Here is a 23,160-nt window from a genome sequence, read left to right as displayed (position 1 = left end):
CCCATCCTCTCCTGATTCCTACACAGCAGCCCCCAGAGCCTGAAACATGTCAGGCATGCCGTGCAGAACCTCCCAGGAGTTCTGGAGTTGGGGGGGGGGGGGGAATGGATTGATATTTTTTTTTGCAGATGAATATCTCCAACGTGACAGAAATGAATTTAATAATGAAACTAATAGAATCAATGAAGTAATTTAAAATTAATTAATTAAAGTAACAGGAATGAACTCATTAATGGGATCTAATAGAAATGAATGAATTAAAGAAACTCGCAATATCAATTACATTAATTTAAATTAATTATTTAAAGTAATACAAAATGTAATTATTAATTTATCCTTGTTAATTAAATGATTATGAAATTAATTCATTATTAAATTATTATTATTATTATTATTATTATTATTATTATTATTAAATTATTAATTTATCCTTATTAATTAAATTATTATGAAATTAATTCATTATTAAATTATTATTATTATTATTATTATTATTATTATTATTATTATTATTATTATATAATTATTATTAATTATTATTAAATTATAAATTTATCCTTATTAATTGAATTATTATGAAATTAATTCATTATTAAAACTAACAGAATCAATAAAATAATTTAAATCAACTAATTAATGAATGTGATCTAATAGAAATTAATTCATTAATACAACTAACAGAACCAATTAAAAAAATTGTAAGCATTAATACATGTGATCTAATAGAAATGAATTAATTAAATGTACAGAATCAATAAAATCATTTAAATTCATTAATTAATGCGATCTAACAGAAAATAAGTAAGTAATGAAACTAACAGAATCAATGAAATAATTTAAATTCATGAATTAAAGTAATCGAAATGAATGAATTAATGTGATCTAATAGAAATTAATTAATTAATAAAACTAAACAGAACCAATAAAATAATGAATTAATTAATGTGATCTAATATAAATGTATTAATTAATAAAACTAACAGAACCAATAAAAACAATTTAAGCATTAATTAATGTGATCTAATAGAAATTAATTAAATGAACAGAATCGATAAAATCATTTAAATTAATTAATTAAAGTAATAGAAATGCATGAAGTGATCTAATATAAATAAATAAATTCATAATAATAACAGAACCAATAAAATTATTTTAAGCATTAATTAATGTGATCTAATAGAAATGAGTTAATTCAACAATGAAACAAACAGAATCAATTAAATAATTTAAATTAATTAATTAATGCGATCTAATAGAAATTAATTAATTAATGAAACTAATAAAATTAAAAAAATAATTTAAATTAATTTATTAATGTGATCTAATAGAAATGTATTAATTCAACAATGAAACAAACAGAATCAATTAAATAATTTAAATTAATGAATTAATGTGATCTAATAGAAATTAATTAATTAATGAAACGAATTAAATTAAATAAATCATTTCAATTAATTAATTAATGTGATCTAATGGAAATGTATTAATTCATGTAATTTAATAGAAATAAATTAATTCATGAAATAAAAACTAAATTAAATAAATAATTTAAATTAATTAATTAATGTGATCTAATAGAAATTAATTAATTATTGTGTTCTATTATACAATAGTTAATTATTTAAACTAACAAAATCAGTTAAATAATTTTAATTAATCAATGAATGAATGTGATCTAATAGAAATCAATTAATTAATGAAGCGATAAATAAAATAAATTAAATAATTAAAATTAATTAAAATGTATTAATTGATGGGACCTAATGGAAATTAATGAGACTAACAGAATCAATAACATTATTTAAAATAATTAATTGATATGATCTAATAGAAATTAATTAAATAATTAAGCTAACTAAACCAATTAAATAATTAAAATGTATTAACTGATGTGACCTAATATAAATTAATTAATTAAGCTAACAAAATCAATTAAATAATTAAAATGTATCAGCATGTATTAATTGACGTGACCTAATATAAATTAATTAATTAATGAAGCAATGAACAAAATCAATTAAATAATAAAAATTAATTAAAATATATTAATTGATGTGACCTAATGGAAATTAATGAGACTAACAGAATCAATAACATTATTTAAAATAATTAATTGATATGATCTAATAGAAATTAATAATTAAGCTAACAAAACAATTAAATAATTAAAATATATTAAAATGTATTAACCGATGTGACCTAATATAAATTAATTAATTAAGCTAACAAAATCAATTAAATAATTAAAATGTATCAACGTGTATTAATTGATGTGACCTAATATAAATTCATTAATTAATGAAACTAATAAAATCAATCTATACATTTTTTATTAATTCATTCATTTTACTTATTTAATTACTTTTGTTAGTTTCATGAATTCGTTCATTTCAATTAGATCACAATATTTAATTCATTAATCTAAATTATTTAGATTAATGAAATAAATATTGTGATCTAATTGAAATGAATGAATTTATGAAACTAACAAAATTAATTAAATACAGTTAATGAATTAATTAAAATTAATTAATTAATTAATTAAAATTGATAGAAATTAATTATTTAATGTCATCTAATATAAATAAATTAATTAATTGACGAGACTAACAAAATCAACTGAATAATTTTAATAAAAAAATAAATTAAATAAAAATAAATTCATCAATGTGGTCCAACAGGAATTCGGTCGCGTCCCAGGCCGGTTTACCGCTGAATGAGCCCCGGCGTCACGTGACTGGCACTTGACCCGGAAGGTTGAGGCTTCCTTAGGGGAGGGGAATAATGAATAGGCAGAAAAATTCCCACCACACATAACAATGCGGCCTCTGGTTGCCACCATTATCCGTATCACAAACAACGAACAAACAAATTGTGTGAGGGCGGCCGCCCCCCCCCCAGCATGTTTGTCCCCCCCCCCTCCCTCCCAGCATGTTTGTCTCACCCCTGCCCCCCCCCAGCATGTTTGTCTCACCCCCTCCCTCCCAGCATGTTTGTCTCACCCCCCTCCCCCCAGCATGTTTGTCTCACCCCCCCCCTCCCAGCATGTTTGTCTCCCCCCCCCCCCCAGCATGTTTGTCTCACCCCCCCCTCCCAGCATGTTTGTCTCACCCCCCCCTCCCAGCATGTTTGTCTCAGCCCCCCCCCCCCAGCATGTTTGTCTCACCCCCCCCTCCCAGCATGTTTGTCTCACCCCCCCCCCCAGCATGTTTGTCTCAGCCCCCCCCCCAGCATGTTTTGTCTCACCCCCCTCCCCCCAGCATGTTTGTCTCACCCCCCCCTCCCAGCATGTTTGTCTCAGCCCCCCCTCCCAGCATGTTTGTCTCACCCCCCTCCCCCCAGCATGTTTGTCTCACCCCCCCCTCCCAGCATGTTTGTCTCAGCCCCCTCCCAGCATGTTTGTCTCACCCCCCCCCCCAGCATGTTTGTCTCACCCCCCCCTCCCAGCATGTTTGTCTCACCCCCCCCTCCCAGCATGTTTGTCTCAGCCCCCTCCCAGCATGTTTGTCTCCCCCCCCCCCCCAGCATGTTTGTCTCCCCCCCCCCTCCCAGCATGTTTGTCTCCCCCCCCCCCCCAGCATGTTTGTCTCCCCCCCCCCTCCCAGCATGTTTGTCTCACCCCCCCCTCCCAGCATGTTTGTCTCAGCCCCCTCCCAGCATGTTTGTCTCACCCCCCCCCCCAGCATGTTTGTCTCACCCCCCCCTCCCAGCATGTTTGTCTCACCCCCCCCCCCCCAGCATGTTTGTCTCACCCCCCTCCCCCCAGCATGTTTGTCTCACCCCCCTCCCCCCAGCATGTTTGTCTCACCCCCCCCTCCCAGCATGTTTGTCTCAGCCCCCTCCCAGCATGTTTGTCTCACCCCCCCCCCCCAGCATGTTTGTCTCACCCCCCCCCCCCCCCCCCAGCATGTTTGTCTCAGGCTCAGAATTCTCATCTCAGGGCTGTTATTTCATTGGTGTGACATTACAGAGAATGCAGCGGGAGGAGTGAGACTCCAAAGTGGTGGGGGAGGGGAGGGAGGGGGGCGGTGCAGTAAATGATGAAGCCCTTAGAATGATATCTGCATCCTAGAGCTGAATTATTATGTCCGGCACACACAGCAACCCACCGCAATGTATACACAATGCAAATACACTTTGACTCTGTTCAGCCAGTCCTGTGATTCACACATCTCCAGAGGGAGTCGCCACAATCCACAGCTTGCAACTCTGGCCTCCCTGTCCTTTCAGTGCCTGAAACATGTTACATTAGTTTGGATTCTGTTCAGCTAGTCTTGTGATCCCCCTCCCCCCTTTCTCTGCCATAATTTACACCACAATTCACGGCCCCTAGTGCCTGAAACATGTTAGAGTATCCTTGATTCTGTTTAGCTAGTCTTGTGATTCACCCCTCTCCCCCCCTCTGCACACTGTACACCCCCATTCACGGCCCCTAGTGCCTGAAACATGTTAAATTATTTTGGATTCTTTTCAGCTAGTCTTGTGATTTCCGCCCCCCCCCCCCCCCCCTCCGGCTGCACAATGTACATCACCATTCACAGCTCCTAGTGTCTGAAACATGTTAGATTATCCCTGATTCTGTTCAGCTAGTCTTGTGATTCACCCCTCTACCCCCCTCTGCACACTGTACACCCCCATTCATGGCCCCTAGTGCCTGAAACATAATGTACATCACCATTCACAGCTCCTAGTGCCTGAAACATGTTAGATTATCCTTGATTCTGTTCAGCTAGTCTTGTGATCCCCCCATTGCACAATGTATCCAAGGGGGAGACACCCCGCAATTCACAGCTTGAAGCTCTGTGGGTAACCTCCCTGTCCTCTCCTCCACCTCCAAACCTCAGCACCTCCCCCATCAGCCCCCAGTGCCTGAAACATGTTCAATTATCCTTGATTCTGTTCAGCTACTCTTGTGATTCACGCAAACCCCCCCCCCACCCAATTGCACAATGTCCGGTGTTCGCGGCATTATTGAGATCACGACACTAGCAATGCCTAAACACGTATCGATCGGCTTTTTATAACGGGCGGTACCACCCGTTGCAATGTAACCGGGTCTTCTGGTTGCCCGAAAGCTGCTTTCCGATTGGCTGCTGAGAACTGAGCTTTTGTTAAAAAGAACCAATCGTCTCGGGGCGCCTATTTTATTCCCCATATCGGCTACCGTGCAAATAGCAGCCTGAGAGTTAACCCCCGGCACTGCCTTATCATTGGTGGCTCGATCTTCCGGGGGGGGGGGGGCGTTCTTTACCAACATTGAGGTCTTCATGAGGCCCCACCCCGGGTTTGGTCCCGGCACAGGGTGGCATCCCGGGGAAAAAAAACCTTCCTACACATGGGAGGTAGGCTTGTCAAGCTGCCCCCCCCCCCCGTCTCCTTCCACCTTCCCCCCCCCAAACAACACGCCCAAACTTCAGAACGTGACTTCTGGTCTAACGGGAGGCCGTCACCAACACGAGAGCCCCGGGGGGGGGGGGCGTAACACGGCCGGGGAGGGGGGCTCTGCCTTACGGAAAAGCTTTGCACTTGCAGACGTTTGGGAATTCATTAGTGCGGAGGTGAGCGGCGGCGCGGCGAGCCACGGTCTGGTAATAATCAGGGACTGCTCTGCAAAATCCGGCCAAGCCCTTACGAAGAAAAAAAAAGTTCCTTCTGCGGAGAAAGTCACCGGATCTCGCCGATCTTCTGGCGTTGGATCTGTCTAATACAAGGGGAAAGAGGGGGGAGAGGGGGAAAGGGGTACAGTTTATATTAGTTGGTTTCAACACCAGGGTCCGAAATCGGCCCAAACTGGTGCTTCTTGGTGAACTGGTCCAACCGTACCAATGACCCGGTCAAATTGACTGTCTAATGCTCATCCAGAACCGGTCCAAATTTTATAGTACGGGCATCTCACCCATTACGTCCAACTGTTGCCTATTTCTACGTCTAATGCTCATCCAGAACCGGTCCAAATTTTATAGTAATAGCCGATAAAACACGGACCGGCCATCTGACCCATCACATCCAACTGTTGCCTATTTCTCCGTCTTATGCTCATCCAGAACCGGTCCAAATTTTATAGCAATAGACAATAAAACAAGGACGGGCATCTGACCCATCACGTCCTACTGTTACCTATTTCTTTATCCAATGTTCATCCAGAACCGGTCCAAATTTTATAGCAATAGCCCATAAAACAAGGACGGGCATCTTACTTATCACGTCCAACTGTTGCCTATTTCTCCGTCTTATGCTCATCCAGAACCGGTCCAAACTTTATAGTAGTAGCCGATAAAACAAGGACGGCCATCTGACCCATCACGTCCAACTGTTGCCTATTTCTATGTCGAATGCTCATCCAGAACCGGTCCAAATTTTATAGCAATAGCCAATAAAACAAGGACGGACATCTGACCCATCACATCCAACTGTTGCCTATTTCTCCGTCTAATGCTCATCCAGAACCGGTCCAAATTTTATAGCAATAGCCCATAAAACAAGGACGGGCATCTGATCCATCACATCCAACTGTTGCCTATTTCTCCGTCTAATGCTCATCCAGAACCGGTCCACATTGTACAGACTAGCCGATAAAACAAGGACGAGCATCTGACCCATCGCGTCCAGCTGTTGCCAATTTCTCTAGGCGTCCAGATTTACCAGAATAGCTTAATGCACTGGAATGGTGGAACTGGCCCAACCGTACCTGTGATCTAGTAAAATTTTGTTGGGTAAGCTTTCTGAGAACAGGAAGCTGATCCAAATGTATCAAAATTGCAGATATCACCGGAACTGGCACCTGACCCACATGCCTCCCTGTTGCCTATTTTCTAGGTAAACCAGTCTGAATTTATCAGGACAGCTTCCAACACTAGGACGGGCATCTGACCCATCACGTCCAACTGTTGCCTATTTCTCCGTCTATTGCTCATCCAGAACCGGTCTAAATTTTATAGCAATAGCCGATAAAACAAGGACGGACATCTGACCCATCACGTCCAACTGTTGCCTATTTCTCTGTCTAATACTCATCCAGAACCGGTCCACATTTTATAGTAATAGCCGATAAAACAAGGACGGGCATATGACCCATCACATCTAACTGTTGCCAATTTCTCTAGGCGTCCAGATTTACCAGAATAGCTTAATGCACTGGAATGGTGGAACTGGCCCAACCGTACCAGTGATCTAGTAAAATTTCATGGGGTAAGCTTTCCGAGAACAGGAAGCTGATCCAAATGTATCAAAATTGCAGATATCACCGGAACTGGCACCTGACCCACATTCCTCCCTGTTGCCTATTTTTCTAGGTAAACCAGTCTGAATTCATCAGGACAGCTTCCAACAATGGGACGGGCATCTGACCCATCACGTCCAACTGTTGCCTATTTCTCTGTCTAATGCTCATCCAGAACCGGTCCAAATTTTATAGCAATAGCCGATAAAACAAGGACTGGGCATCTGACCTATCACGTCCAACTGTTGCCTATTTCTCCGTCTAATGCTCATCCAGAGCCGGTCCAAATTTTATAGTAGTAGCCGATAAAACAAGGACCGTCCATCTGACCCATCATGTCCAACTGTTGCCTATTTTTCCGTCTAATGCTCATCCAGAACCGGTCCAAATTTTATAGCAATAGCTGATAAAACAAGGACGGGCATCTGACCCATCACGTCCAACTGTTGCCTATTTCTCTAGGAGTCCAGATTTACCAGAATAGCTTAATGCACTGGGTGGTGGAACCGGCCCAACCGTACCAGTGATCTAGTAAAATTTCATGGGTAAGCTTTCCGATAACAGGAAGCTGGTCCAAACGTATCAAAATTGCAGATATCACCAGAACTAGCACCTGACCCACATGCCTCCCCGTTGCCTATTTTTTGGGGAAACCAGTCTGAATTTACCAGGACAGCCTCCTACACCGGGATTGGTGGACTAGGTCCAACTGTACGAGTGATAAATTGAATAGAAAATGTCTATGAGAACAGGGAGTCAAACCTAAGCTATAACAATCACTGGTAAACAGTCCAAAATCGATACCCGCCCACATATCCACCCGTTGCCTATTCCCCTATAAAAACTAGTCCAGATTTGCCAGAATAGCCTACTACATTGGTATGGTGGTGGTCCAATCATATGAGCGACCAGGTAAAACTAGAAGCTTCTCAGAGAACAATTTCTGATGGGACCAGCATAGGCATCTGACCCAACTGGTTGAGTTTACCAAAACCATCTACTACAGCAGAACTTGCCAACATTTCTGAGCATTCCCAGCTAGTTAGCCAGAGTCTCCCCAAGCAAGGTTGATTAAGTGCATCCGCATACTGACCCATCACATCCAACTGTTGCCTATTCCTCTAAAGAAATCAGCCCAAATTTGCAAAAAACGATACCTGACCCACATATCTGCTCTTTGCCTATTGCCCTAAAAGAACTGGTCCAGATTAGCCAGAACAGCCTACTACACCACCGGGACCAGCCCCAATTTCAAAGAGTTCCCAAGTGTTTCTCTAGAGCTGCCCCCCAAGCAAAGTTGACTTATCGCATCCTCATCTTGATCCACCACGTCTGACCGTTGCCTATTCCTCTAAGAAAAACCGCCCCGAATTGACCAAAACCACCTACTACATCGGGACCAGCCCCAATTTCCAAGAGTTCCCAAGTGTTTCTCTAGAGCTGCCCCCCCAAGCAAAGTTGACTGATCGCATCCTTATCCTGATCCACCACATCTGACCGTTGCTTATTCCTCTAAGAACAACCGGTCCGAATTGACCAAAACCACCTACTACACCACCGGGACCAGCCCCAATTTCCAACAGTTCACAAGTGTTTCTCTAGAGCTGCCCCCCAAGCAAAGTTGACTGATCGCATCCTCATCCTAAACCACCATATCTGACCGTTGCCTAGACCTCTAAGAACAACCGGTCCGAATTGACCAAAACCACCTACTACACCGGGATCAGCCCCAATTTCCAAGAGTTCCCAAGTGTTTCTCTAGAGCTGCCCCCCAAGCAAAGTTGACTGATCGTATCCTTATCCTGATCCACCACATCTGACCGTTGCCTATTCCTCTAAAAGCAACCAGTCCGAATTTACCAAAACCACCTACTACACCACCGGGACCAGCCCCAATTTCCAAGAGTTCCCAAGTGTTTCTCTAGAGCTGCCCCCAAGTAAAGTCGACTGATTGCATCCTCATCCTGATCCACCACATCTGACCATTGCCTATTCCTCTAAGAACAACCGGTCCGAATTGACCAAAACCACCTACTACACCACCGGGACCAGCCCCAATTTCCAAGAGTTCTCAAGTGTTTCTCTAGAGCTGCCCCCCAAGCAAAGTTGACTGATCGCATCCTCATCCTGATCCACCACGTCTGACCGTTGCCTATTCCTCTAAGAGCAACTGGTCCGAATTGACCAAAACCACCTACTACACCGGGACCAGCCCCAATTTCCAAGAGTTCCCAAGTGTTTCTCTAGAGCTACCCCCCCAAGTAAAGTTGACTGAGCGCCTCCACAAGTTCACATGGGTTAAACTTGCCCTCGGTTGACAATCCCTAGATGTTCAGGGCATGTAAAGGCGAGGGATGCTTTTTTTTTGCCTTCGCCGGTGCCGCCGGCATCGCTTCCTGCTGCCACTCCCAACCCTCCGTGCCCAATTCTGACCATCTTTTAAGTAGAAGACGTGCATCTTTCTTACCGTGTCCTCCTGCTTGAGTCCAAGGGGGGGGGGGAAAGTCCGCTGGTATCTCAGAGGAAGGTGGCAAGTTGTCTTCTTCGGGGGGCTTCAGCCGAGCGGTGGGGGGCTTTCTCCCGGCTCTCCGAGGATGTCCAGAGGGGCGTTGGAAACGGCTCGCCGTGCGCCTGTGTGTGACTCAGCTGGCTCGGTCCTGCTGCTTTCCTCTGCTTGTCTGCTACAGAATTTCCCTTCCCTTCAGACAGAAGAGATTTCAGTGGAGGCTCACTCCACCCTTTTGTACTGAGTGATGTCAGAGAGTGCGTGTAGATGAGTCCTGTGTGTGTGAGAAGGGAGAGGGAGAGCGCCGGAGATAGGCTTTGTATTAATTGTCACACGCCCAGAATGAAAAACGCTGCATTCACCGGGGGCCAGCCAGCCGGGAAGGGGGGGGGGGCACGCCATTTGGAGGGGATTTAAAGGGAGGCGAGAAATACGGAAGAAGCCATCGCTAAGAAAAAATAAAAAATCCATTTGCCTGGCTGTCGTACTGATGGTTGTCAGCTTATAAGGTATAGGGAACCTCGATTGTGGCCCCTGATGGTCCCCAAAGGGCCACATATAAAATGTTGGGCTTCAGAAGGCTGTCATAGATTGAGGACTTCCGAGAGGAAACGGTCAGAGACTGTTGGTGGGTGGAGGATGAAGCCATGCTAGGGACACGTTACACGAGGGCCCCATTCACACCTAGCGTAGCGGGAACTCTCGTTTTTTATGTGCGCATTTTTCATGCATTTTCCCGTCCCTGCACGCGGTAAATGCGCCAAAGAAGTTCCTGCGCCTTTTTGGGCGTAGAGCTTCACGCGGTGTGTGTTTGTAGCGCCTTCGTCGCGCATTTTGCCAAACGCAGAAGTGCACAACTGTTGGCCACGTTTGGCAGAGCCGTTAATAATTAATGGTACCGCAAGCATGACTTGTGTTTTTTTATTACATTTTTCGTGCATTTCCGTGACGCACGCCTGAATGTGCGTTCCCGGAACGCACAGATGTGACTATAGCCTTAAGGTCCTATTCGCATTAGGCGATTCCAATTTGCAGCAAAATGCTTGACGAGGGTTTAGACGCTATTTTTCTAATGGCACCCCAAATGTGTGACAAGGGTTTGGGTGCCTTTATTCTTAGGGCACCCCAATTGCTTGACGAGGGTTTGGGGGCCATTATTCTTAATGGTACCCAAAATGCTTGACAAGGGTTTGGGTGCCATTATTTTTAGGGCATCCCAAAGACTTGACAAGGGTTAGAATGCCCCTTTTCTTAACAGTACCCCAAATTCATGATGAGGGTTTGGGTGCTGTTTTATCTTAATGGCACCCCAAATGTGTGACAAGGATTTGGGTGCCATTATTCTTCCTAGTGCCAGATTTGGGTGCCATTATTCCTAATGCTACCCCAAATGCTTGACGAGGGTTTTGGTGCCATTATTCCTAATGCTACCCCAAATGCTTGACGAGGGTTTGAATTCCATTATTCATATTAGCACCCCAAATGTGTGACAAGGGTTTGGGTGCCATTATACTTCCTGGCACCAGGTTTGGGTGCCATTATTCTTAATGGTACCCCAAATACTTGACGAGCGTTTGGGTGCGATTATTCTTAACATTACCCCAAATGTATGATGAGGGTTCGGGTGCCATTATTCTTCCCGGGAACCAGATTTGGGTGCTATTATTCTTAATGGCACCCCAAATGTGTGACAAGGGTTTGGGCACTACCAAATTACCCCAAATGCAGGACGGGGGTTTGGGCGCTGTTATTCTTAATGGCACCCCAAATGTGTGATGAGGGTTTGGGTGCCATTATTCTTCCTGGTACCAGATTTGGGTGCCATTATTCTTAATTGCACCCCAAATGTGTGACAAGGGTTTGGGTGCCATTATTCTTCCTAGTGCCAGATTTGGATGCCATTATTCCTAATGCTACCCCAAATGCTTGACAAGGGTTTGGGTGCTATTATTCTTAGGGCACCCCAAATGCTTGACGAGCGTTTGAATTCCATTATTCATATTAGCACCCCAAATGTGTGACAAGGGTTTGGGTGCCATTATACTTCCTGGCACCAGATTTGAGTGCCATTATTCTTAATGGCAGCCCAAATGGTGACGAGGGTTTTGGTTCCATTATTCTTAATGGTAGCCCAAATGCTTGATGAGAGTTTGGGTGCTGTTATTCTTAATGGCACCCCAAATGCTTGACAGGGGTTTTGGTGCCATTATTCCTAATGCTACCCCAAATGCTTGATAAGGGTTTGGCTGCCATTATTCTTAGGGCACCCCAAATGCTTGATGAGGGTTTGGGCGCTATTCTTAATGGTCCCCCAAAGGCTTGATGAGGGTTTGGGTGCCATTATTCTTAACAGTACCCCAAATGCTTGACGTGGGTTTGAATGCAATTATTCTTAATAGCACCCCAAATGTGTGACAAGGGTTTGGGTGCCATTATTCTTCCTGGCACCAGATTTGGGTGCCATTATTTTGATTGGCACCCCAAATGCTTAACGGTACCCCAAATGCTTGACGAGGGTTTTGGTGCCATTATTCTTAAGGGTACCCCAAATGCTTGACGAGGGTTTGAATGCCATTATTCTTATTAGCACCCCAAATGTGTGACAAGGGTTTGGGTGCTATTATTCTTAGGGCACACCAAATGCTTGATGAGGGTTTGAATTCCATTATTCATATTAGCACCCCAAATGTGTGACAAGGGTTTGGGTGCCATTATACTTCCTGGCACCAGGTTTGGGTGCCATTATTCTTAATGGTACCCCAAATGCTTGACGAGCGTTTGGATGCGATTATTCTTAACATTACCCCAAATGTATGATGAGGGTTCGGGTGCCATTATTCTTCCCGGGAACCAGATTTGGGTGCTGTTATACTTAATGGCACCCCAAATGTGTGACAAGGGTTTGGGCACTACCAAATTACCCCAAATGCAGGACGGGGGTTTGGGCGCTGTTATTCTTAATGGCACCCCAAATGTGTGATGAGGGTTTGGGTGCCATTATTCTTCCTGGTACCAGATTTGGGTGCCATTATTCTTAATGGCACCCCAAATGCATGATGAGGGTTTTGGTTCCATTATTCCTAATTGCCCCCCAAATGTGTGACGAGGGTTTGAGTGCCATTATTTACAGGGCACCCCCAATTGCTTGATGAGGGTTTGGACGCTATTATTCTTATTGGCACCCCAAATGCATGATGAAAGTTCCCATTTAGGCTACGTTCACACTTCAGATTTGTGCAGGTGCACGCCAACGTATCTGAGAACGCATGGGTTTTTCGAACGTTCCAAAATGCATTACGCCACAGCACCACGCGTTTCGTTGTGGTGCGATTTCTCAAAAGGGGTCTTGACGACAGGTTGCTCTTAGAGGAATAAGGCAACGGTCGGACGTGGTGGATCAGGATGCGCTCAGTCGACTTTGCTTGGAGGCACTAAGGTTATAAATCCGATTTGTGTGCACCAAATGCCTTTGGAAACCCAGATATTACCTTGTAAAAGTAGCCGTGACATCATGATTGTGCTGTGTGTAGCCTGTGCAGAGAGCAGAACTGTGGGAGGGGTCTAGCAGACAAAAAACGACAGGAGGGGGGGAAGACAAGACCGGTCACCCTGCACAAGGAGGGAGAGCAGAGCTGTGGGAGGGGCCCAACAGGCTCCACCCTCTACAGAAAACTACAGAAGGGGGTGGAGACAATTTCTGGTCACCCTGCACAAGGAATGAAAGTTGAGCTGTGGGAGGGGCCCAGCTGGCACCACCCACTACAGAAAACGACAGGAGGGGGTGGAGACAAGAACAGTCATCCTGCACAAGGGGAGAGAGAGCAGAGCTGTGGGAGGGGCCAGCAGGCTCCACCCTCTACAGAAAACTACAGGAGGGGGCGGAGACAAGAACAGTCACCCTGCACAAGGAGGAAGAGCAGAGCTGTGGGAGGGGCCCAGCAGGCAGAATATTACAGGAGGGGGCGGAGACAAGACCAGTCACCCTGCACGAGGAGAGAGAGCAGAGCTGTGGGAGGGGACCAGCAGGCAGAATATTACAGGAAGGGGTGGAGACAAGACCAGTCACCCTGCACGAGGAGAGAGAGCAGAGCTGTGAGAGGGGACCAGCAGGCAGAATATTACAGGAAGGGGTGGAGACAAGACCAGTCACCCTGCACGAGGAGAGAGAGCAGAGCTGTGAGAGGGGACCAGCAGGCAGAATATTACAGGAAGGGGTGGAGACAAGACCAGTCACCCTGCACGAGGAGAGAGAGCAGAGCTGTGGGAGGGGCCCAGCAGGCAGAATATTACAGGAGGTGGGCGGAGACAAGACCAGTCATCCTGCACGAGGAGAGAGAGCAGAGCTGTGGGAGGGGACCAGCAGGCAGAATATTACAGGAAGGGGTGGAGACAAGACCAGTCACCCTGCACGAGGAGAGAGAGCAGAGCTGTGGGAGGGGACCAGCAGGCAGAATATTACAGGAAGGGGTGGAGACAAGACCAGTCACCCTGCACGAGGAGAGAGAGCAGAGCTGTGGGAGGGGACCAGCAGGCAGAATATTACAGGAGGTGGGCGGAGACAAGACCAGTCACCCTGCACGAGGAGAGAGAGCAGAGCTGTGGGAGGGGACCAGCAGGCAGAATATTACAGGAAGGGGTGGAGACAAGACCAGACATCCTGCACGAGGAGAGAGAGCAGAGCTGTGGGAGGGGCCCAGCAGGCAGAATATTACAGGAGGTGGGCGGAGACAAGACCAGTCACCCTGTACAAGGAGAGAGAGCAGCAGTGGGCGGTCTTTATTACAGGAAGACAGGTCTGGAAGAAATGCACAAAGCATGCCGAGATCCAAGGAAAAATACAGCAAAATACAGCAACAGGATACGTAATATGAGACTGTCAGAGCTCACGTGTTTTTTTTTTCTAGCTAGTATTTGCGGTCTATGAGTTTTCTTCTGTGATTAGATGCACCCCCCCTCCCCCCCTCGGGGTATGTGGTGTAACAGATGAGGACCCTCGCTGCAGCCCATATAAAAAATGTTTCCGGCCGTCTTTGAAGCGGCGTCTGCCTTTTTTTTCTTTTTATTAATAAATGTCATTAAACGGTCTCGTAGTGATGATTCAGAACATTAGTCAGCATTGCACTTCCCAGCGAGCGCCATTAGGATGATGCAAAGGATATGCAAACTCATACACAAAACTCATTTTATGGGTCAGGAGCCGGGCCAAGGCGGCCCCGTCGTCACGCTGGCGCCACCTAAAGGAGCGAAGCGGGAGGGACGCTTCTATTTATACACAGTGAGGATCTTTCCTATCTGTGTGAATGGGTTTTAATATGTCGAGTAATTCACGGTTATATGGAACATAATGACAAGAGAGAGTTATGAGTCTATAGAAAAAATATGTCCAAGGGACGGGGCGGATTGTGCGCGGCTGTTCATTAGAGATGTGCGTGCGACTGCGAGAGACTGCCATATTACAAGGGAGAGCTCCCACATTACAAGAGACTGCCATATTACAAGAAAAAAGCTGTTATGTCACAAGAGACTGCTATTTTACAAGAGACTGCTATGTCACAGAGACTTCCATGTTACAAGGTAGAGCTCCCACCTTACAAGAGACTGCCATGTTACAGGGAAAAAAAGCTGCTATGTCACAAGAGACTGCCATGTTACAAGGGAGAGTTCCCACATCACAAGAGACTTCTATGTTACAAGGCAGAGCTCCCACCTTACAAGAGACTGCTATGTCACAGAGACTTCCATGTTACAAGGGAGTGCTCCCACCTTACAAGAGACTGCTATGTTACAAGAGACTGCTATGTCACAGAGACTTCCATGTTACAAGGGAGAGCTCCCACCTTACAAGAGACTGCCATGTTACAGGGAAAAAAAGCTGCTATGTCACAAGAGACTGCCATGTTACAAGGGAGAGTTCCCACATCACAAGAGACTTCTATGTTACAAGGGAGAGCTCCCACCTTACAAGAGACTGCCATGTTACAAGGGAGAGCTCCCACCTTACAAGAGACTGCCATGTTACAAGAGACTGCTATGTCACAGAGACTTCCATGTTACAAGGGAGAGCTCCCACCTTACAAGAGACTGCTATGTTACAAGAGACTGCTATGTCACAGAGACTTCCATGTTACAAGGTAGAGTTCCCACCTTACAAGAGACTGCCATGTTACAGGGGAAAAAAGCTGCTATGTCACAAGAGACTGCTATGTTACAAGGGAGAGTTCCCACATCACAAGAGACTTCTATGTTACAAGGGAGAGCTCCCACCTTACAAGAGACTGCCATGTTACAAGAGACTGCTATGTCACAGAGACTTCCATGTTACAGGGGAGAGCTCCCACCTTACAAGAGACTGCTATGTTACAAGAGACTGCTATGTTACAAGAGACTGCTATGTTACAAGAGACTGCTATGTCACAAGGTAGAGCTCCCACCTTACAAGAGACTGCCATGTTACAGGGAAAAAAAGCTGCTATGTCACAAGAGACTGCCATGTTACAAGGGAGAGTTCCCACATCACAAGAGACTTCTATGTTACAAGGGAGAGCTCCCACCTTACAAGAGACTGCCATGTTACAAGAGACTGCTATGTCACAGAGACTTCCATGTTACAAGGGAGAGCTCCCACCTTACAAGAGACTGCTATGTTACAAGAGACTGCTATGTCACAGAGACTTCCATGTTACAAGGGAGAGCTCCCACCTTACAAGAGACTGCTATGTTACAAGAGACTGCTATGTCACAGAGACTTCCATGTTACAAGGGAGAGCTCCCACCTTACAAGAGACTGCTATGTTACAAGAGACTGCTATGTCACAGAGACTTCCATGTTACAAGGGAGAGTTCCCACATCACAAGAGACTTCTATGTTACAAGGGAGAGCTCCCACCTTACAAGAGACTGCCATGTTACAAGAGACTGCTATGTCACAGAGACTTCCATGTTACAAGGGAGAGCTCCCACCTTACAAGAGACTGCTATGTTACAAGAGACTGCTATGTCACAGAGACTTCCATGTTACAAGGGAGAGCTCCCACCTTACAAGAGACTGCTATGTTACAAGAGACTGCTATGTCACAGAGACTTCCATGTTACAAGGGAGAGCTCCCACCTTACAAGAGACTGCTATGTTACAAGAGACTGCTATGTCACAGAGACTTCCATGTTACAAGGGAGAGCTCCCACCTTACAAGAGACTGCTATGTTACAAGAGACTGCTATGTCACAGAGACTTCCATGTTACAAGGGAGAGCTCCCACCTTACAAGAGACTGCTATGTTACAAGAGACTGCTATGTCACAGAGACTTCCATGTTACAAGGGAGAGCTCCCACCTTACAAGAGACTGCTATGTTACAAGAGACTGCTATGTCACAGAGACTTCCATGTTACAAGGGAGAGCTCCCACCTTACAAGAGACTGCCATGTTACAAGAGACTGCTATGTCACAGAGACTTCCATGTTACAAGGGAGAGCTCCCACCTTACAAGAGACTGCTATGTTACAAGAGACTGCTATGTCACAGAGACTTCCATGTTACAAGGGAGAGCTCCCACCTTACAAGAGACTGCCATGTTACAAGAGACTGCTATGTCACAGAGACTTCCATGTTACAAGGGAGAGCTCCCACCTTACAAGAGACTGCCATGTTACAGGGAAAAAAAGCTGCTATGTCACAAGAGACTTCCATGTTACAAGGGAGAGCTCCCACCTTACAAGAGACTGCCATGTTACAGGGAAAAAAAGCTGCTATGTCACAAGAGACTGCTATGTTACAAGGGAGAGTTCCCACATCACAAGAGACTTCTATGTTACAAGGGAGAGCTCCCACCTTACAAGAGACTGCCATGTTACAAGAGACTGCTATGTCACAGAGACTTCCATGTTACAGGGGAGAGCTCCCACCTTACAAGAGACTGCTATGTTACAAGAGACTGCTATGTTACAAGAGACTGCTATGTTACAAGAGACTGCTATGTCACAAGGTAGAGCTCCCACCTTACAAGAGACTGCCATGTTACAGGGAAAAAAAGCTGCTATGTCACAAGAGACTGCCATGTTACAAGGGAGAGTTCCCACATCACAAGAGACTTCTATGTTACAAGGGAGAGCTCCCACCTTACAAGAGACTGCCATGTTACAAGAGACTGCTATGTCACAGAGACTTCCATGTTACAAGGGAGAGCTCCCACCTTACAAGAGACTGCTATGTTACAAGAGACTGCTATGTCACAGAGACTTCCATGTTACAAGGGAGAGCTCCCACCTTACAAGAGACTGCTATGTTACAAGAGACTGCTATGTCACAGAGACTTCCATGTTACAAGGGAGAGCTCCCACCTTACAAGAGACTGCTATGTTACAAGAGACTGCTATGTCACAGAGACTTCCATGTTACAAGGGAGAGCTCCCACCTTACAAGAGACTGCTATGTTACAAGAGACTGCTATGTCACAGAGACTTCCATGTTACAAGGGAGAGCTCCCACCTTACAATAGACTGCTATGTTACAAGAGACTGCTATGTCACAGAGACTTCCATGTTACAAGGGAGAGCTCCCACCTTACAAGAGACTGCTATGTTACAAGAGACTGCTATGTCACAGAGACTTCCATGTTACAAGGGAGAGCTCCCACCTTACAAGAGACTGCCATGTTACAAGAGACTGCTATGTCACAGAGACTTCCATGTTACAAGGGAGAGCTCCCACCTTACAAGAGACTGCTATGTTACAAGAGACTGCTATGTCACAGAGACTTCCATGTTACAAGGGAGAGCTCCCACCTTACAAGAGACTGCCATGTTACAAGAGACTGCTATGTCACAGAGACTTCCATGTTACAAGGGAGAGCTCCCACCTTACAAGAGACTGCTATGTTACAAGAGACTGCTATGTCACAGAGACTTCCATGTTACAAGGGAGAGCTCCCACCTTACAATAGACTGCTATGTTACAAGAGACTGCTATGTCACAGAGACTTCCATGTTACAAGGGAGAGCTCCCACCTTACAATAGACTGCTATGTTACAAGAGACTGCTATGTCACAGAGACTTCCATGTTACAAGGGAGAGCTCCCACCTTACAAGAGAGGTTTGGACCCACAAGCCAATACAGAATACTTAGGCCTCGTACACACGATAGGTTAACCAGAGGACAGCGGTCTGATTGACCGTTTTCATCGGTCAAAACCGATCGTGTGTGGGCCCCATAGGTTAAAAAAAAAGCCAACTTTATTTAAAATTAACCGATGGATTCCTAACCGATAGGTCAAAACCGATCGTTAGTAGGCACGACCATCGGTTAAAAACCCGCGCATGCTCAGAATCAAGTCGACGCATGCTTGGAAGCATTGGACTTCGTTTTTTTCTGCACGTTGTTGTGTTTTACGTCACCGCGTTCTGACAAGATCGGTTATTTAACCGATGGTGTGTAGGCGTGACGGATCATCAGTCAGCTTCATCGGTTAACCAATGAGAACGGTCCTTCAGACCGTTGTCCTCTGGTTAACCTATCGTGTGTACGAGGCCTAAGACCCTACCTATGAATGGATACGGAATACCACAACCCGACCCAGGGGCCAATAGGGAATACTCCAACCCAACTTGGGGGCCAATATGAAATCCTACATCCTGACCCAGGGGCCAATACTGAACACTATGGTCTCATCCAAGGGACAATATGGAATACGACCCACGGGACCCGGACCAGCTGTAGGACCTCCAGTATAGATAGCAGTGTGCACTATGCAGCTCGCAGCAACCTCAGGGGAGAAGAAAGAAAACATGAAGATGAGGATAAATAGAAACCCAAAACAGAGAGCATGAGAATCCCCAAATACTCATCATGGGAAAAGTTTTGCCCACATTTTGGAAGTGATTATCAGAAGGTCAGAGTCTCCATGCAGCGTGGGAAAACTCCTCGCACCGAAACCCCGCCCCCCCGCGTACACGGCGCTTATTGTTCTTCTGAAGACTCCGCAGAGTATCCGAGGTCTGGGCTGAGAAGGGGTTAATTATAAGGAGCCGGATGTATAAAACATTAGATGAATGTATGGTGCCGGGTGCGTCCATTAGATCTTATAAATAAAATAGAAGACTTGGATTCCATCCGACTGATCAATGGGGAATGTGTTGCCAAATAAGAGCCTGACCTTGCCAGGAGCAATGGGCCCCCCTGAGATAAGGGGCTACAGTGTATAAAAAAAATATATATTTCTAATCCCCTCCCTCCCTTTCAAATCAAATAGTCCATCTTTTAGGTCTAATATTACTTATCTGTAATAAAATGGCTATTTAGTTGTTTTTATAGACATCTTATATTACTATATTATTTTATTATTAGCAATTTATTTACAATTATTTTGTATTATATTATTATACTATTCAGTTATTTATTTCGTTAAGCGCTGCGCAAACTGTTGGTGATATATAAATCCTGTATAATAATAATATTACAGTATATATTACATTGCTAGAATTAAGATTAATTATTATTATTTATAATTTATTATGTATTATTATTTAATATTTATTTATATTATTTACATTATTTATATTATATTATTTATTTATAATTATTTATTACTTATAATTGTAATGTTATATTTATATATTTATTATGTATTCATTATAGTATATATGTTATATTGCTACATCAAAAAAAAAACTATGATTATACTTTTTAATTATAATTATATATATATATATATATATATATATATATATATATATATATATATATATATATATATATATATATATATATATATATATATATATAATACTAAGGTATTATCCCATTCATTATTATTTATAATTTTTTATGTTCTTTGATATATTATACAGTAATCTCTTATTATTTAATATTATATTGATATGATACAATTATTTACATGAATATTATTTAAAATGTTTATGTTATAGTAATATATTATACATTTATTTGTAGTTATTATATATTTTTTTGACATATCGTTCAACGATTATATTATGTTTTAGATACGTACAGTATATCACAGAATTTTTTATTCACCTTAAAATATTATATTGGCATGTTATGTCTTTATTATTGACACATTTTATGTCATATTGATAAATTATACAATTATTTATTATTTTTAAAGTATTATATTGGTATATTATGTCTTTATTATTGACACATTTATATTGTTTATCATTTTTTAAATATTATATTTTTTTATATTATGTCTTTATTATTGACACATTTTATGTCATATTGATAAATTATACAATTGTTTATTATTTTTAAAATATTATATTGGCATGTTATGTCTTTATTATTGACACATTTTTTTTTTTAACAATTATTGACACATTTTATGTCATATTGATAAATTATACAATTGTTTATTATTTTTAAAATATTATATTTTTATATTATGTCTTTATTATTGACACATTTTATGTTATATTGATATATTATACAATTATTTATATATTTTTTAATATTATATTTTTTATATTATGTCTTTATTGACACATTTTATGTTATATTGATATATTATACAATTATTTATATATTTTTTTAATATTATATTGGTATATTATGTCTTTATTATTGACACATTTGATGTCATATTGATAAATTATACAATTGTTTATTATTTTTTAAATATTATATTGGTATGTTATGTCTTTATTATTGACACATTTTATGTTATTTTGATATATTATACAATTATTTGTAAATATTTGACCTTATATTGATAAAAGAACAATTTCTAAAATACATTTTATTTATTCAATTAATACAGGTACAAATAAAATAAATATATGAAATAAATAGGTAAATAAACAAATTCATTAATACAATACAATACAAATAATAATAATAATAAAAAAAAGAAAAAAATATATATATATTAATTAATACAGGTACAAATATATATTACAGGTACATATACATATATATATATATATATATATTAATATATATATTAATTAATACAGGTACAGACAAAATAAATAAATTACAATACAAATAATAATAATAATAATAATGAAAAAAAGAATAATAAATATATATATATATATATATATATATATATATATATATATATATATATATATATATATATATATATATATATATATATATATATATATATATATATATATATATATATATTTCTTATTCTTTTTTTCATTATTATTATTATTATTATTTGTATTGTATTGTATTGTATTAATGAATTCATTTATTTACCTATTTATTTAATTTAATTATTTTATTTGTACCTGTATTAATTAATATATATATATATATATATATATATATATTTTATTTTTTTATTTTTTTTATTATTATTATTATTTGTATTGTATATATATATATAGATATATAGAGAGATAGATAGAGAGATAGATAGAGAGATAGTAAAATGTAATATTTTAATATGTATATTAATATTTTTTTTGTATATTTATTATTATATTTTATATATATATATATATATATATATATATATATATATATATATATATATATATATATATATATATAAACATTTTTTCCTTTTTTTTAAAATAAGTGATCACATAATCTCTGTTCTCAACTGCAGAGCGATGGGGGGAGGAGAAACAGCAGCAAAGTGCACACTGATCTTCCCAGTGAATGGCTTTGCAGGGATTTGGCCACTGGAGGACAGGAAGACCGTGCTACAGCCATACAACTGACCATGCTGAGCGGGATGTGCTCTACCGCTTAGTGTGGTCAGTTTATAATAGGAAAGCAGAGGGACTGGCAGGATCACCAGGGATTTCACAGAAGACGTCCTCATACCAGTACACGGGACAGAGGACACATATCAGGGAGATGAAGTGTTGGGGTGACCTATTCTTTATGAGCTCACAGAACCAGGAGAACATTGTGGGGGGGTCCATTTCCAGGGACGTTGTGTAGGGGGGGAGGGGATCACATTATCCATCTGATGACATTGTGTGCCAAACAGAATCTGCAGCAGTGGGAGAATTCCGAGTATAAATAGTTCTCTTCCTTCCTGTGTCAGAGCCAAGCGGCCTGAATCCTTTATGAGCCGCCCGGCAGAACCGGATCCGAGTGCCGACCGACCCAGAGACATTTCCTGACACGTTAAAGGGGACCTGTCAGGCCCCCGGAGCAAAGAATAACCCCCAGAATGTTCTATCCATCCATGGAAGAAGAATCATTATTTCTATCTAATAGAAGAAGAATGATTGCTGGAAACTTCTAGAAAATACGTCCCGATCCAACGTCGTGTCTTTTCTGCCCGACCGAGACCCCCGAGACTGAGACCCCCGAGACCCCCGAGACCGAGACCCCCGAGACCCCTGAGACCGAGACCCCCGAGACCGAGACCCCCAACATGTTCTATCCAACAAATACTTTCCTGCCACTAACTAACACTATGGGGCAGATTCACGTACATCGGCGCATATT

General features: G+C 42.0%; 1 protein-coding gene across 1 annotated transcript in view; it reads right to left on the bottom strand.

Annotated features, from left to right (window-relative positions):
- PEA15 (proliferation and apoptosis adaptor protein 15) overlaps window positions 1-10,034 on the bottom strand; it is a 102,307-nt gene extending 92,273 nt beyond the window's left edge. Inside the window, exon 1 of the mRNA XM_040332589.1 lies at window positions 9,687-10,034. The gene's annotated coding sequence lies outside the window, so the exon portion shown is untranslated. The remainder of the gene's footprint in view (window positions 1-9,686) is intronic.
- Window positions 10,035-23,160: the final 13,126 nt, after the last annotated feature.

This window comes from Rana temporaria, chromosome 13, assembly GCF_905171775.1.
Source record: "Rana temporaria chromosome 13, aRanTem1.1, whole genome shotgun sequence".
Lineage (NCBI taxonomy): Eukaryota > Metazoa > Chordata > Amphibia > Anura > Ranidae > Rana > Rana temporaria.
The sequence above is the reverse complement of the archived record's forward strand: the minus strand, read 5'-3'. Positions and strand labels throughout refer to the sequence as shown.